General features: G+C 39.8%; 1 protein-coding gene across 41 annotated transcripts in view; it reads right to left on the reverse strand.

Moving 5' to 3' along the window:
- The window catches only part of ZBTB20 (zinc finger and BTB domain containing 20), an 863676-nt gene that overhangs the window by 321590 nt on the left and 524490 nt on the right, over positions 1–17596 (reverse strand). For 3 of the 41 annotated variants that reach the window (XM_070794438.1, XM_070793194.1, XM_070792728.1), the window contains exons 6-7: positions 6892–7077; positions 6144–6269 (exon numbers count right to left, since the gene is read on the reverse strand). The exons of 30 other annotated variants lie outside the window; for them this stretch is intronic. The gene's annotated coding sequence lies outside the window, so the exon portion shown is untranslated. Of the gene's footprint in view, positions 1–5839; positions 6270–6891; positions 7078–16357; positions 16472–17596 lie in introns of all 41 variants that reach the window. 8 more of the 41 variants (XM_070793977.1, XM_070793417.1, XM_070794028.1 and 5 more) reach the window with 3 other exon arrangements.

Here is a 17596-nt window from a genome sequence, read left to right on the forward strand (position 1 = left end):
TTGAGGTCATGTCTTTTCATCTTTGTATTGTCAATGTCAAGACCAGACTTTCACAACAGCATGCTCAGGCTCCCACTGCCTCTCCTGTCACGTCTACCACTCTGCTGCATGCCCACTCTCATCCTGCTACAAAGACTGCCTTGTTACCACTCAAACTTGCCTGACACAGTCTTGCTTCTTCACCTTTCTCAAATGTTGTCCCCTTAGGGAGGCATTCTGTTTCCGTTATGTTAAAATCGCAACCTTAGCCCTCACACAACCATACTCTGTTTGTCTCTCTCCTCTTATTTAACTTTTCTCCATAGCACTTACCAGTGCTATCTAACATACTTTATATTTTAAATATGTACCTGTTTGTCATCTTTCTCCGTTGCCTAAAATTCAAGTATTTTGAGAATAGAGACTTCTGTTGGTTTTGTCTACTGTAGTATCCCAAGCCCTTGGAAAAGCCCTAGGTTCACAGTATGTGCACCTTAATAAATACTTATTAATAAATGAATCAATCTTTAACTGTTAGAACAATACCTGACACAGAATATGGTTCAAAAGTGTTTCTTGCATTAATAAGTATATGAGTGAATGAATGAATGTTAAATCTATGTTTAATGAATGTAATGAAGAGACAGTCTTTGTAATCTGATCCTCATAACAATGCTGATAAATAAGTCAAATGGGTACTATTATCCTCATTAGACAAATGAAGTAGATGAATAAGGTTAGAAGCCTAAGTTAAGGCAATGTGGGTAGTTGAAGCTTTGCTACTCTTTTTCAATTCACTGTTAAAAGGAAGAGACATTTTTTTCTGCACTCTGTTCATGATGTATGTCTAACATTTATTACACTATTTTGGTTCCTTTTGACTAGGAAGGCAATTAACAGGAGATGCAAGGTGCTAACACTTTTTATTACAATTTGTGTCTTTCCTTATTAGGTGCTTTTCATAAAAACAGATCCTTTTCTTTCATTTTCAAAAGTGGATTAGGCACTCATACAATTTTGCCCCTCAGAGTTGTTTGTACATGACTACCCAAGAGGGCATCATGCTACAAATCCTGCCAGAATGAACTGGAAGGTGAGTGTGGCATTTGTAGATTGAAAATGAACAGGTTGTTTGGTGCCAAGTTTGAGCTAATGGAGATGTCTTCTATGTGTTAACACCCAAAGGAGAACATATTCAACAACAAAACATTTCAGTTTTTGGCATGTCTATGGAGAGTTAACTTTCCATTGTTCAAGGGTTAATTATCCATTATGTGAATCATTTCTCTTTCTCCCTCTGGCTGCTTACATCTAGGAATTCAGTTTACTAGAGGATAAAGGGGAAAAATAAAAAGAGAAGGAAATAAAACCAGTACATTTCATTTATATATATTAGAAGCTCTAGAAAATAATTCAATGTAGGAGACAGAATTAGATGTAGCTTAGTGATTACTAAGTTGATTGACCATTGATGACAGATATAATTAAATTTCACAAGATATTTTGGATTCTTTTAATTATTGTTTATTAGGGTCAGTTTGTTGTATATGAAGTTAGTCTCTAGATGTTATTCATGTCAGCAGGGTACCGTTTAGGGTGCTGGAATGGTTCCCTCTCCTCCAATGTGTCCAGAGCACCAAATGTGCCTTAGTATGCTCCAGCTTACTGATTGAAGAAGCACCTAGAGATCCCACCAATTTCTTTATGCATTCATGAGAAACAATTGCACTTGGCTGTTTTCAGTTATTATCTGCCTCAGACAGGGCATTTAATTAGTACTTTTTAAGATAGTGGAAATGATTGGGCAGTCTGTCTTCTTGACCCTTTCTTTACTGTGTTGTCTGCCCCAACCCTCTCCTGTCTAGTTCATGGGTATTCATAGCTAGTCCTCATGCCTTTCCACATCTGATGTCAACCTGAGCTCCTTAGATATTGAGTTTGAGGAGAGGAAGAACCACTGACTGACTATAAGCAAATACTGACAAACTGGAGAAGTTTTTGGTCAATATGATACTTTACAGGTGAGTTTGGTACTTTCAGACTGCAGGAGCAGAACAATGTAGGTATTTGGCACCCTCATGAGTCCTAGGAAATGAATGGAACTACTGCATGCTCAAGACTCCATGTCCCATCAGAAATCACTTGGGCATGTAGAGATTAGAAAAGCTACCTTGGAAAATGATGCCATCAGCTAGTTGGAAGATCTAATATGGGAGTTTAAAGGATTCAGATACAGAAGAATTGATTTGTTTTCTGGACATATTTCTTCCGTATGATTAGCAATATGTACTCAATGTCAATACACTGCCATACAGATATCCATCCACTTATCCATTCATTCATTCATCACCTATTCATTGATCCTCCACTCAGATTGAGGCAATTCAACATTGGTTGGAAGGGAGGTAAATAAACATAAAATGTAGCACCTGCCCTCTAACCACTTGTAGTTTCATATGTATAAAAAAACTTCAGTACAAAGCAGTATATGATGTGTCAAATGAAAGCTACAGATTTTTAAAATGCAATTAATGTCAGAAGGGAAAGTTCACTTTTAATCTAGGTTTTTACAGAAAGCTTCAAAGAAAAAAGTGTGACTTCACAAGGATATGTCTTGGTTGGGTATCTTGAAAAGGTATCTGGGAAATTATAGTTGCTGATGTTGATATGTAAATACAGCATCAAAGTATTTAATGTACAACTAAATCACTGAGAAACTAGAATAAACTGGGTCATTTGGATATAAATTCATTCTTACAAAATAAAGTGAATCATTAAATATATTATGAATTTTCAGATAATTAAAAGCAATTTCATTTCTTTCTACTTAAACTACTTTATACATATAGCAATTAATATTTTGAAGTTGTACATAAATAGAATTTAGGCTCATAATTTAACATGTGTGTTTGATGAAGGATAATTACCAATCTTATCAGCTAACCAAATCTTATCTTTTGCAGATTCTGTTCATAAATATTTGTGTAAAATTTCTGTGTTGTCAGTGTGATAGAACGTCAACTACATTTCACTTATGGTTAATTTGTAAAACGTTTGATTGAGTTTAGAGGCAAGTGAACCTAGCTAGGATTTGGTTATATTTTTAATAGCTGAATATAGGTATGTTGCCTGGAGGAAGAAATGGCAATCCACTCCAGTATTCATGTCTGGAGAATCCCATGGACAGAGGAACTTGGCAGACTACAGTCCAGGGGGTCGCAAAGAGTTGGACACAACTTAGCAACTGAGCATGAGCACAGGTATACTGAATACAGATTATACACAAGCTAACATACATATATAATCACATGATACAATGAATCAGCACCTTCTTCCTAACGTTTAAAAACACGTGTCTTTTAAAAGAAATCACATAAATATCAAAAACATTTCTATATAAATAAGAAAGAATAATTTCTTATTGAGATAATAATAATTCTGTCATTTAGAAATGCTATTTGAATCTATTTGTGACTGCCTAATTAAATGAATATAACACTTGGGAAGTGCTTACAGCAAAAATGTACATGCAAGAAAATAGACATTTTATAACATGCATCTTCTGAAATTAAAATAAAATTTTTAGAATCAGCACTCGGAAAATTGAATTATCAATAGTACATTATGGAGGTTTATAACACAGGTTTTGAAAAGATCAGGTAACTATTTACAACCATTTCAATGGAAAGAAATACATCATTATCTTGCCTTTCTATCAAAGGTGTACTGATCAAACTAACTTAAATACTCTAACTCAGCCATGCAATTCTTTCTTCCACAGCCACGTGGAACTCCAGGTCTTGGCAACAATAAGGAAAATTTCTCTGGCAGGTTATCTTTTTAAAATGTCATCTTGGGATATACTCTTAGATATTTGTGTTTACCTATTTTCTGCTTAAATATGCTCACAACATTTTGTGTACAAGCACAGAGGATTTCAATAGTAAAATGTTTTCTAAATGCTAGCTATCCAGCTTACCCTGAGTGCAGTCTTAGCAGATATCATCTCTACGAGAGATAACGGACAATTCTCCCAGGAGTCTGTGGAGCCTGAGTGTTAACTGTGAAGGCACAACCTCACATAGGTCTTGGTAGTAATGGGTAAAAGTGAGTTACATTTATATATCACACTTTAAAAAATTTTAACCCTATTTTTCCTTTCAGCTTCTTTCCTCAGAAAAACAGAGAACTAATGGAAAATCCCCAAGAAATATTCCACATGCATGTAGTATAATTAACATGGCCTAGCTGAAATAAGCAAGCTTTCCATTAAATACCATCAAGCTTTGAGCGTACTGGTCCTAATAAAACTCTGGGACTTCTTCCTATCACAATGACAGCTCAGGAATTTGATGTGCCTCCCAAACTATAGGAACCATGAAAGTAAGCTGACTCTGTGTGCTAGAGGTCACTGACAGAGCCTGATGAGGCTGTAGCAGGGGTCAGTGTCTGTAAGGACCATGGGACTATATAAGCATGAGGTGGTAAGGAATCCTCCTGCCAGTTCAGGAGAGCTGCAGGAGACACAGGTTCAATACTTGGGTTGCGAAGATCCCCCCGGAGGAAGAAATGGCAACCCATTCTAGTATTCTTGCCTGAAAAATCCAATGGACAGAGGAGCTTGGTGGGCTATGGTCCACGGGGTTGCAGGAGTCGGACATGACTGAGCATGCACAAGTTCTATGGTTAAGAATCTGAATCACCCAGAGTAGCAAACAAAATTCCAAAAGTAAGCATCGATATGATATGCAGAGTGATTGCACCAGCTTGGACAGGAGTCCGCACAACAGGCACACACAATACACATCTGGTTAAACGCAAAATCAACTAGTGCTAAAGCATTTCCAACTCTGAGGAAGAATCTACTGGCAATGTGTTAATAGCAAGGAAAACTAAAACAATAAATTAGCATCTCTTTCCAAATATTTAAGAACATCGAGTGAGTGCCCCTTAGGCTGGGTTGTGGTTCTTGGAAGTTTTAGCCTATGAGAACCATATTGGGAACATCAAAGACTCCTCCTTGCCTCCAAAGAGCAATTCACTTCAGATGCTGCCACACAGTCAAATGCTTTTATGGCCACCATGTTTTTTTGGTTTTTATTTTTTCCACTCTTAATATTTTGGAACACACTGGATCCTTAAGATTGGAAAGAAAACAAGAAAACACAGTGAGATCAAATACCTCTGAAAAAGCAACTAAGTAGGGACCTGATGGTAAAAGATAAATACACGTTCCAACTGAAACTCCACTTCCAGGGAGAGTGTGAATTATTAACAAGGACATGGAAGGCAAGTATTGGCACTAGAAGCTGGTCTGTTGACTCCTCTGCTAGTCTCATATCACACAGCGTGCCACCACCCCCATCTCATTTGTTAGACAACTTCTGAGCACACTCAATCAGAGGCTCTTATATTGAGGACGATACTATATTTGGGTTTAATACTGTGAGGACAGTCATCTAGTTTTCCTGTGTCACGATGATAAATTTCCCTGGAACCAAATAAGGATTTCCCTTGCATTCTTCTGTTTAATATCATGAATGCAGAAGAATAAAGACAAGGGTATGACAAATAATATTTTCCAAAGGTTGGGTGGGGGAAGTTTCCCAAACGTTTAAAAACAGCCAGTTCTTAGCAAAGTGATCTTCAGAAGAACAGTATTAAACAATATTCTTGTTCCACGCAGCCACTTTTACTCCTTGCTTAACTGGGTACGTTACGTATTCTGAGCATAATGTAAATGTGCAGAGGAGAGATGCACGAAAAGCTGGTAGAGAGAAACTCCAAACGGATCCTGAATCCCACTTTCACTTCCCCCTCCTATAACCCCATCTGCTACCTCCCAGCCGCACTCACTCACCTATCTTTCTCCTCCCACCAGCATGTTTGCTAGGCATGTCAAGGCTGACATCCATCGGTGGTAGCATGAAACCTAAGCCTGCAGGCTCCTCCTGAGCACAGACTCAAGGCTCAGCCATTGTCCATAGAGTGCTCTCAGCTGTACATAGTAAAATCTTCATCAGGCCGTTGGATTGTTTGGTAGCTTTTTTAAAAAAAAAATTCCATTTTTTTCCATTTAAAAAACACTCGTTATTTTCTGACTGCCTCAGAGACACCAAGAATAGAATCCTTGACACATCAAATTCTGGAACCTCACCACTCACCAGGACTGTGGTTCCTGATCCAAGGAGTGTCGCCTGAGAATCAGCACAGACTCCCGAGGCTGTCCAGGCCTGGCAGCTAAGCTCCCTGCTTTGATTAGTTCGTCGAGTTCACGGTGTTCCAGAGTGCTGAAGCACAGAAATTAGGGAGGGGAGGTGGAAGGAAAATCACTGGAGCCTCTTACGATCTAACTTCCACTAACTGAGAGGAAATGTCTTATAAATAAACAACAGCAAGAGAAACAAAAAAAAAAAAACCCATCCCGTCCTGCCAGAGGAATGTACATTATTGTCTCCCGACGGAAAACTTTACACCACACCAGAATGCAGCCATTTCTCCTGAAACTACCTCCCTCAAAACAGAAAGGAAAAGAGAATCAGAAAGAAAAGGAGAACAAAAAGAGATTTTTTTTTTCATCTCCTTGAATTCTGTTGGGAAGTTCATGTCAGTTCCCAGTAGACACATAAGCAGTTTCAACAGTGTCACTGTTCTAGGATTTCTTGTGGAGCCTGCTTATTAGCAAAATTTCATTTCTGCCCAGATGACTGCTGTGCCATCCGGACATTTTCAGAAGGGAAGTTCAGGGAGGGGGGAGGGTGCGATTGTGGAGGAGAGGAAGAAGAGAGGACAAAGGAACATTCCTGATGAACCGGAATGCCCTAGACACGGCCATGAAAAAGCCAGCCCCCGCCCACCACCCTACTATTGCTTGTTGAGGGCTTGGTGATGCAGTGTGTTTAATCTACTTACTCTTTCTGCTCGAGAGGCTGAGGTTCCTACATTTCCAGCTCATGCTGGACTGTACCGTAAGCAACAAGTGAAATGAGTTCAGTGATCTCATTCTAGTCCTTCGACTCCTGTCCACATCGCTAAGCGACTGCACAGCTTGGCACAGGCCAGGATGAGTCAGCAGTCTCTGGTCATGAGAGGCCAGGCCTGGAATAGCAGGGGTGGGGGGGTGGTGTTAGGTCAGGAGCAAAATGAAGCAGAAAGGCAGTTTAGATGGCAGGGCTCAGCTCTGCAATTCACAGAGATACTGCAGGTCAAAATGAAAGAGCCTCATCAGCTCTGGGGTGAAGACTGAAGGACTGTACAAAAAGGAGCAGCAAGGGAAAAACTTAGAACAGCTGCCTACCAAACATAGCAAGAACAAATTAGAGTACCGCAGACAGAAAAAGAGGGCATCAGTAGAGCCCTGGAGGAGAAAAGATGCTCATTAAGATCTCTGTAATACCTTTTTTTCCATGTGCTCCTAAACTTGATTTAAGAAAAAGTGGTTACCTATACACCATCCTGTGGTATTTTGGTATTGCTTTCCCTATTTGATAAGTAGCAAAACAAACAAACAAAAGAAAAGCGGTATAGTAAAATCACAACAGGAAGCCTCATGTTCCATAAAATAATGTGATTATAAGTAAAAGCCTAATATCTCAAAGATGTGCATTTGGGTCAATGACATCCTCGCAAAATCTGGTTACAAAATGGTTAAAGAGAAGCACTCCAGTTAAGCTTGGGTGGCAGTAAAGAAGAGCCAAGAGAAAGGAGAGAAGTAAGTTCAGTGTTGGAGCACAAAGGGAATATGAGACTGTGTCTATATTTCTGCTCCACGGGGTCAGCATGGACCTCCATCAGCAAGTGACACTTCTTGTCAACAGGACTTTCCCACGCCTCTTCCTGTGCAGGAGTACTGTTATATAGCAAGAGGAGAAGGAAAATAAAACAGTCAGAGGAAAAAAACAGGTTCAACATAAAAAATAAATCAATTAACAGACATTTTTTTGGAGGAGGCTAATAGCCTGAATGAGTCAATGGATAAAGAAAAGACTTAGGGTAGGAAACAAACTCAGAGGGAGCGTTTCTAGATAAGGAAACTGAGGTGGGGACAGAATGGTCAGCAAATAGTGGCGATGGCCCCCAAACAAGGGAGAAAGCAACTTGAAAAGTCAGATGGGGTACAGCAAGAGTTGCAGGGAAAAGAGAACACCATTATCAGGGCTGGGAAACACTAGTAAAAGATTTCTTTACAGAGCTTTAGACAGAGCTAATAAAGACTCACTCCTAACTATTTTTGTATAAAGATGAACAGTTGTGTAAAATGTATAAAAAAAAGTAGAATAAATTTTTAGTTTTTATTCCAAAGATCATTAAATCATCTCACCACCTCTTTGATAAATGCTTGACCTTAAGAAAATGAACTTTCTAGCCTCAGTTTTCTTTTCTTTGAAATGGAATATTATCACCTTGAATTATTATAAAGATGGAATCAATGTTTGCTGATCCTTATCATGGTAGTATCTATCACAGGTTGGATACTCAATGAAATGCTAATTGTTTGTATCTTATTAACTTATCTTCCTAAGTACTCAGTGAAAGAATCATTTCCAGTGTTGTTGCAATGGATTCAGAGGATCCAATAGGAAGACCTTACATCTAGTAAATTCCTCAGAGAATGTTGCTTCAAAAAGCTCGTTTCTATCTGGAGATTTGAAACATTATGTATGAACACAGAGGATGTTAAAAACCTATTATGTTAAAATCTCGATTTGGGGTATCTATATTGTCCAAGCAGCTTGGAACTTAACAACACGAAGTAACTAGAAACCTGAAACAGAAGAGGGATTTTTAGAAGCATCTCCAAAAGCAACAGGATAAAAGTGCTATTGGTCTTGACTGCGTGATGAGGGTTTTTTACCAAAGGGGAAAACTTAGTCCAGTTGATCATCCCAGCCTAATTGATTAATTGTGGGTCTGGCCATCTGGCTGATGAATGCTGACACCCAGCACTGATTACTGCGTAACACAAATCCGGGTGTGCTCTGCCTGCTGCCTCCCACAATAATGGCAACGCTGAACTTCAGGTTAGCTTCTTCAGGCCTCTTGGCTCAGTCTCTTCATGGAACAGTGGTTGTGGCAGGGAATATTTTACTAGACCTGGTCAAGCATTATCTTCTCTTATTTCAGTTACCCACTCCTTTCCAACTCCACGCCCACCTGCTCCTGAGCCCTCTTCTTGTATATAATCACTTCCCATGCGAAGCATTCCATCTGTAGTTTTCATCATACTGTCTGACTCTCTCATTTCCGGTTGCTCTATTCTGAAACATATTCAACTTGTCTGAAAGACCCATACTGTTATTTCACAGGGTATCCTACGGAAACATTTTTATTGTCTCTCCTTTGTTACTGGTTTATTTCAAAGTATCCTGTGCTTCCAAATAAAATTATTTCACCTAACTCATGAGCCTTATTATGAGGCCCACATATGGCTTAAGTTTTCCAGGAGGTTAACAGAATACAAAGGTTAACAGAATATAATTCTTGCATCTTAAATCTACATCTGATCCTTAGGGTGTCCCTGGGAGAAGATTCTCCCTACAAGGACTCTGGAGCACATTTAAGTGCTAGGAAAAAGAGTCAGGCCCATGTAAATAACAGGAATCAATGGGAATGCCACACACGAAATAATCAAGACAACTTGTACATGGGAGAATTCTCAAAGTAAATCAAATCTGAATGTGTAAATATAAACCCTGGGGAATTACAACCAAATTATTTTATTATTTTTTTGTAGAAAGGGATGGAGGAGTAAACTGATAGAAAATATCTTTAGAAACGTTGGCCAAAGAATCACAGTGAAAGAGAATCATTCATTTCCCCTCTCTTTTTTCTCGGACTGATTTCCATCTCAGAATTCATTTTTCTTGCTTCTCACAGATGCTGAATTCTTCTATGTTCCAGGCTGGGTTAGTGTTAATTTTCAGTAGAGAATGGCAGTAGCATGCTGAACTACAGAGTTCCAGACTGGGAGTTGGGAAATGTTTTTGGCCTGACTGTCAGTAAACAGCTATGTGTCTAGGGCAAGTCAAGTCCCTTAACTCCCCATGTCTCAGTGTCTTCATTGAAAAATGATAGGGTTGGACTGCATGAACTCCATAGTCTCTGCCAACATGAAGATTCTATGGTTCTATAGCTCATTTCCTTTTTCTCTCTGGCACCAACTGCTCAGCAACTCTGCTTCTAGTCATTTCTCTGCTCTCAGTTACTGATGGAAAAATATCGCCTTCATTTACTACCCAGTATTTGGTATTTGCAACCTTTCTCTCTCTCTCTATTTTTTTTGATGCTAGATATTTTGAGTCATAAACATGAACATATCCAGATAGATGCTTTAAATTTGAAAGCATTTAAGGAGAATAGCTTTCCCATGTAGAAACATTTAGTGCAGCTCGGCATGGAGGAAGCCAGGCATCCAAAAGTGGAGCAAAGGGGCCAATTCACAAATGAGAGGAAGCCTTTCATAATAAGAGTCTCTAGACTCTCCAATTTAGATAGAGCTACCAAATTCTAGCTACTTTTCCAATCAATCGCAGACACCCTCACAGACACTTAGAACTACAAATTTGAGGACCAGCACTGGCAGTGATGCAGTTCTTATTTCACCTCCACCATGTATTGCCAAGTAGGATTTAGGATGGCATAGTAATAAGAGCCAAGAGGACAATCTGTCATTTATTTTCCTCCAAACTTTTCAAAATTTCCCATTTGGGCTCTGTTTCCCAGTTTTAATTTGGTAACTGCCATTTTTCAGCATTTCTTTTAACAGGTTACTAATAATTTCTGATACAGGATCTCATATTTCATTTTGTGCTGCTAGAACTGCTGTTAATATTTCATCTGCCTTCAATTCAGCTCTGAATCAAGGCTGCTGGGGTTTTGATACACAGTTAACACTTTGGATCTGGGGATTTGATCATCAGTGTTCACCCAGCTCGTCCCTATATTTTTAGGTAAGAGTACTAAATTGTCTCAGAACTATCTCAAAGTGTGCTATACATTTTAAGGATATGTTAGAGTATCTCTTTCTGGATTTGGTATCTCTTCTGTGTTTGGTCTCCCAGGTAGCTTGCTATTTATTTCAGTATTAGTGTTCTGATAGCAGAGGGCGATGGTTCCGAGTCAGGCCTCACAGTCAGATCTAAGCTCAAAACCTTGCCCTGAGATGTACTACACAAAGCATGTTACGTCAGTTCCTTAACCTTCCAGAACCTCTATTTCTCTATTTGTAAAATAAGGATAATAACAGTGTGTGTGTGTGTTAATCACTCAGTCATGTCCTGCTCTTTGCAACCCCATGGACTGTAGTCTTCCAGGCTCCTCTGTCCGTGGAATTCTCCAGGCAAGAATACTGGAGTGGGTAGCCATTCCCTTCTCCAGGGGACCTTCCTGACCCAGGGACGGAACTTGCATCTCCTGTACTGCAGGCAGATTCTTTACCCTCTGAGCCACCAGGGAAGCCCCATCTACCCCTGTTGCTACGAGTTCTCAAAAAACCATGGGAATCATTATTTCCCTAGCATTACTAATCTAAATATTCACATTATAGTGTGATTATTTTCCAACATCTTTTCAAGGCCAACAAATTACTTTTGAGTCCAGGCTTTTGTTGTCTGCCTTTTTACAGTTTACATTTTACAAAACTCTCAGTGAGATCAAGTAAAATATTTTAAAATCAGATCCTTAAAACCATATGTACAGTTAAAAATAGTACACAGCGTCATATTCTTAAGTCACTTTTCAATCTAGCATCAAATTCTCAAAACTCTTTGTTCCTCTAACAGCGAGGCTGGGATAAGGCCCATCATACTAATGCTAATCCATTCCATAAAGAGATGATTTACTGCTACCTACTCCCAAACAATACATATTACTTCAATCCTTTTTAGTCATGGAGCAGTCATGGTCCATCAGGAAACAGAAACCACACAGTAATTTGAATAGGAAAAATTTAATATAAAGAGTTATTAACTATAACAGGGGTTTGGAGTAATGAGGGAGTGACTAATGATAAGACAACTGTAAATTATACAAGATGGGCTCAATAAAGGACAGAAATGGTATGGACCTAACAGAAGCAGAAGATATTAAGAAGAGGTGGCAAGAATACATACAAGAACAATACAAAAAAGATCTTCATGACCCAGATAATCATGACGGTGTGATCACTCACTTAGAGCCAGACAACCTGGAATGTGAAGTCAAGTGGGCCTTAGAAAGCATCACTACAAACAAAGCTAGTGGAGGTGATGGAATTCCAGTGGAGCTATATCAAATCCTAAAAGATGATGCTGTTTAAGTGCTGTAGTCAATATGCCAGCAAATTTGGAAAACTCAGCAGGGGCCGCTGGACTGGAAAAGGTCAGTTTTCATTCCAATCTCAAAGAAAGGTAATGCTAAAGAATGCTCAAACTACTGCACAATTGCACTCATCTCACACGCTAGTAAAGTAATGCTCAAAATTCTCCAAGCAAGGCTTCAGCAATATGTGAACCGTGAACTTCCAGATGTTCAAGCTGGTTTTAGAAAAGGCAGAAGAACCAGAGATCAAATTGTCAACATCTGCTAGATCATTGAAAAAGCAAGAGAGTTCCAGAAAAGCATCTATTTCTGCTTTATTGACTATGTCAAAACATTTGACTGTGTGGATCACAATAAACTGTGGAAAATTCTGAAAGAGATGGGAATACCAGACCACCTGACCTGCCTCTTGAGAAACCTATATGCAGGTCAGGAAGCAACAGTTAGGACTGGACATGGAACAACAGACTGGTTCCAAATAGGAAAAGGAGTATGTCAAGGCTGTATATTGTCACCCTGCTTATTTAACTTATGCGCAAAGTACATCATGAGAAACGCTGGGCTGGGTGAGCACAAGCTGGAATCAAGATTGCTGGGAGAAATATCAATAACCTCAGATATGCAGATGACACCACCCTTATGGCAGAAAGTGAAGAAGAACTAAATAGCCTTTTGATAAAAGTGAAAGAGGAGAGTGAAAATATTGGCTTAAAGCTCAACATTCAGAAAACTAAGATCATGGGTTCCATTACTTCATGGCAAATAGATGGGAAACAGTGGCTGAGTTTATTTTTCTGGGCTTCAAAATCACTGCGGATGGTGATTGCAGCCATGAAATTAAAAGACGCTTACTCCTTGGAAGAAAAGTAATGACCAACCTAGACAGCATATTAAAAAGCAGAGACATTACTTTGTCAACAAAGGTCTGTCTAGTCAAGGCTATGGTTTTTCCAGTAGTCATGTATGGATGTGAGAGTTGGACTCTAAAGAAAGCTGAGCGCCGAAGAATTGATGCTTTTGAACTGTGGTGTTGGAGAAGACTCTTGAGAGTCCCTTGGACTGCCAGGAGATCCAACCAGTCCATCCTAAAGGAGATCAGTCCTGGGTGTTCATTGGAAGGACTGATACTGAAGTTGAAATTCCAATATTTTAGCCACCTGACGTGAAGAGCTGACTCATTTGAAAAGACCCTGATGCTGGGAAAGATTGAAGGCAGGAGGAGAAGGGGACGACAGAGGACGAGATGGTTAGATGGCATCACTGACTCAGTGGACGTGAGTTTGAGTAAACTCTGGGAGTTGGTGATGGATAGGGAGGCCTGGCGTGCTGTGGTTCATGGGGTTGCAAAGAGTTGGACATGAGTGAGCGAGTGAACTGAACTTAACTGAAATTATATAAGAACAAGCAAATATAAGGAGGAGCCACGACTTCTAAGGCTGATAGAGAGTGCCCGATCAAGAGTCCCTTACACCTTTGGACCAGGCTCCAGTCTTTATTGGGCAAAGTGAAAGTGTTAGGCACTCAGTCGTGTCTGATTCTTTGCAATCTCGCGGACTGTAGCCTGCCAGACTCCTCTGTCCATGGAGTTCTCAAGGCAAGAATTCTGGAGTGGGTAACTATTCCCCTCTCCAGTGGATAACTATTCCCCTCTCCAGTGGATCTTCCTGACCCAGGGATCAAACCTGGGTGTCCTGCATTGCAGGCAGATTCTTTACTGACTGAACCACCAGGGAAGCCCATTGTTGCACAAGGCACAGCCAATGACTGAATGGCAGAGAAACTGCTGGAGCAGTGTGTCAGAAAAACTGGCTGGAAGTCTATACTCCAGGGTGTCCGGGAAACTGTTCACAGGGAGGCTGTTTCATCCGAGGCACTCTACCATGTAAACCACCGTCCAATGTGTGCATGTGTGTGTGTGTGTGTGTGTGTGGTGGGTAATAGAGGTAGCTGCTGGACACTGGAGAAACTACCTGAACTTCGGCTGCTGGGCCACAGGGCGGAAGTGTGTGCCGCAGGAGCCAGGCCCTAGAGAACCATGCACAGTGCAGGAGCCTGCCAAAAATGTACAGGCAACCTGGAAGGAAACCCTCTTCCTCCTATAATGTCTCTCTGAATCCTCACTGGCAAAGCGCACACACACAGACAGTAAGGAAAGGGAAATATTTAAAGGAGCCAGATACATTTTTGTTGAGCAGGCAAGGAAGGGTGAATTTGGATCTGCGCAGCAGCACATGGATAACAGGCAGAGTTATTAGATCATACACTTGATGAGATAACTCACTTTGGAGATTACAATCCAGTGTTCTCTTACTATACGACTAACTAGACTTGTTTACCTTTGCTAATGCACTGACTCTGTATAATTAAATATATATTGTCAGAATTAAGGACAATAATATTCTATTAAATAAAAGTGGCACTACTAGTATTGGCATGATGACCTCCCCCAACCCAAATGCTGCCCGTGAGTGCTCATTCTCTTCAGTCATGTGGGCTGTTTGTGGCCCCATGGACTGTAGCCCACCAGGCTCCTGTCCATGGGATTTTCCCAGCAAGAAGATTGGAGTGGATTGCCATGCCCTCCTCCAGGGGATCTGCCTGACTCAGGGATCGAACTCACATCTCCTGTGTCTCTTGGACTGCAGGAAGATTCTTAACTGCTAAACCACTGGGTAAGCCCCAAATGCTGCCCACATATGTTTTACTTGTTTACAGTTAACAGATTAGGAAAAATGTAAAGAAATACTAAACTGTTGACCTAGATTTATGCATCGGTGATCCCAGTCCAGAATTTCAACTAAGTGGGTAAATCAGGAGAGTCATTATGAACAATCCACAGCTTCAAGAGTGGTAAAAATGAGCTCAACTATTATCTTTCCTTTCTCCTTTTCTTTTTATTGACTCTAGAACCCATATTTGCTGTTCTATGACTCATTTTGGGGGAGGCTGTTCACTATGAGTTGCTGTATTTTAGAAAAATGTATCATATATTTAGTAGGGAATTTTCCCTATGAGTCTTGTCCTATATTGTTCTACCTTCAATATTATATAGAAAAGCTTAAGTAAATGACCAATGGGAAGCATTCCTTAAGGTATACAGTGATCACTGACAGAACTGATTTTACATATGGATGGGGAGGTATACTTAAATATCTCAACTGTTTTCACCTAATTCTTTTTTTCCTTTTAGAAGAGGGCAGAACTGTTTATTCTATACCTAGAGGTAGGATTTAAAACACAAACCCCCGACATTAGAAAGGGTTGTGTGGTGGTAAGAGGCTGAGAGCACAGAAAGCAACTGGGTGAGGAGCGAGTGCTATGGAGAGGAGACAGGCTCAAAACTAAGGCCACAAAGCACCTGTCCCACCCATTTGTCTGTTTTCACTGATGCCTGGTCATAGTAGTACTATCCGCTCTCACTATTATGGGGAGGATCTACTGGCTTCCTTCAGTCTTGTTTTCTGAAAACCAGTGGGATTATCAAGCAAATACTGTAGGCATTGCTTTAGGATTTTAGACAAGTGACTGTCTTTAGAATCTTCTTTTGTTTGTGTTGTCTGTGAAGACTGAGGATAAACCTAATGACCTTACATACATTCGATCCCCAATTCCCCAGCAAACAGATATGCACACCTCTCCCCTGCAATTGTTGAGTCCAAAAGGAAACGATGACAAAGGAGAATCATAAGGCCATGTGAATCAGGCAGGCAAGTCCATTTTATTTTAGTGTGCCCTTCTGTTCAGTTGGCTGTTCTGCTCTGACCCACTATATTTACCCTGTCGGCTGCTCTTACTAGCAACATGCCTTTTTAATCAGCCTTCCTGGGGTCTGCATTTGATTACAGCATTTGTGTTCTATTTTGATTCTTTTGTACTGTGCCCTGTGGTGTTAGCTTGAAAGGTGTTATTTATAAAATGAAATTCTATTGTATTGCCACTTGGATTCAAAGAGGACATATAATATTAATGCAGAATGTATTTAATAATATCTTGAATCTATTAAATCAATTTCTTCATGAGAACATAAAATAGGAGGGATGCAAGTAGGTTGGTAACCCAGGTAATAAGTCTTAAGAATTACCTGACTCTCCTTCACAGGCATTCATAAAAGCTGGCATGAGAATCTTTCTCTTAACGTCACGGTTTCCGAAAGGAGGAGACTACCTTTCCTCAGCCAGACCAGTGAAGTGTGCACCTGTTTAAACATTCAATCGTGAAGACCAAACATTTTCCTAGGCCTTGGATGCAAATTTTTGACTAAGGAAACCATGAGACGAAACACGGATATGACTTTTTTACTACCTAGGAAGATTTAGGTAAAGAAGGAAATATAATCAACTGTTTCCAAGGAGCTGCTTGCAGAATTTGTAAAAAAGAAGAAAATTCATTATGTTCTTAACTTCCCTCAAAAGCAGGTTAGGAAAATTCTAGTGATACTAAGGATTGAGACAGAGTTTCCAGGGTGGCATGTTTAGAGTGACACAGGTTTCTTTATGGCTGCTGGGCCTACAGACAAATGCTTATGGATCAGACTGACTGAGTCCTCAACTTTTCTTCACTTCTAATTTTAATGCAAACTGAAGACTGGAACACTATATCACTATATCACAGCTTGCATGGCACATCTGTTGTTGTGTACATTCCACTCTTCCACCATACCCCTTTTTTTTTCCTGGTGATACATCTGAAATCATCAGTGACTAAGCTGCTGTTTAGATAAAGAATAAGGAAGGATCAGGTGTGGAAGACAGGTTAGCAATCAGGCTCTGCAGAATCTGCTAAAAGAAACTGGCACTCACAAGGGAAGCTGGTTATGCAGTCCTAGGGGGAGGGTTCCTAGATTTTTTGCCTGTTCATTTGCTCATTGTATATCTCCAGGAAATCTAGGGTCCATTTTTCTAATCACTAAAACATGGATAACTATATTTACTTCTTTCTATTTTCATTGGACTTCTTTAGGGATGGATGTGATAATGGTCTGGAAGGCTCCAAATTCTCTGCAATGAGGGTAGGATACAATTGCACAACATAATTAAAATAATAGTTCAGACCCCTTTTTAATTTCTCCAAATTCAGATATGAGAAACATTAACAAATGAATGAATTTCCTCCCCTTTGGTAATAAATCATATGCCTTCATTCATAAATGACATCCCAAACATGAGGAGCTAGGACATGTTGAGAAATATACACCTCAATCTTGAATGAAGCCAATTGCAAACTCCTTGCATGAAACAATCATGTTATTTATCTCTGTATCCATCTGGGCTCTACCATGTTGATTTGCATTATATAAGTACTTCATTAATGTTTGTTGAAT

The sequence above is a fragment of the Bos indicus genome, chromosome 1 (genome assembly GCF_029378745.1).
Source record: "Bos indicus isolate NIAB-ARS_2022 breed Sahiwal x Tharparkar chromosome 1, NIAB-ARS_B.indTharparkar_mat_pri_1.0, whole genome shotgun sequence".
In the NCBI taxonomy this organism is placed as follows: domain Eukaryota; kingdom Metazoa; phylum Chordata; class Mammalia; order Artiodactyla; family Bovidae; genus Bos; species Bos indicus.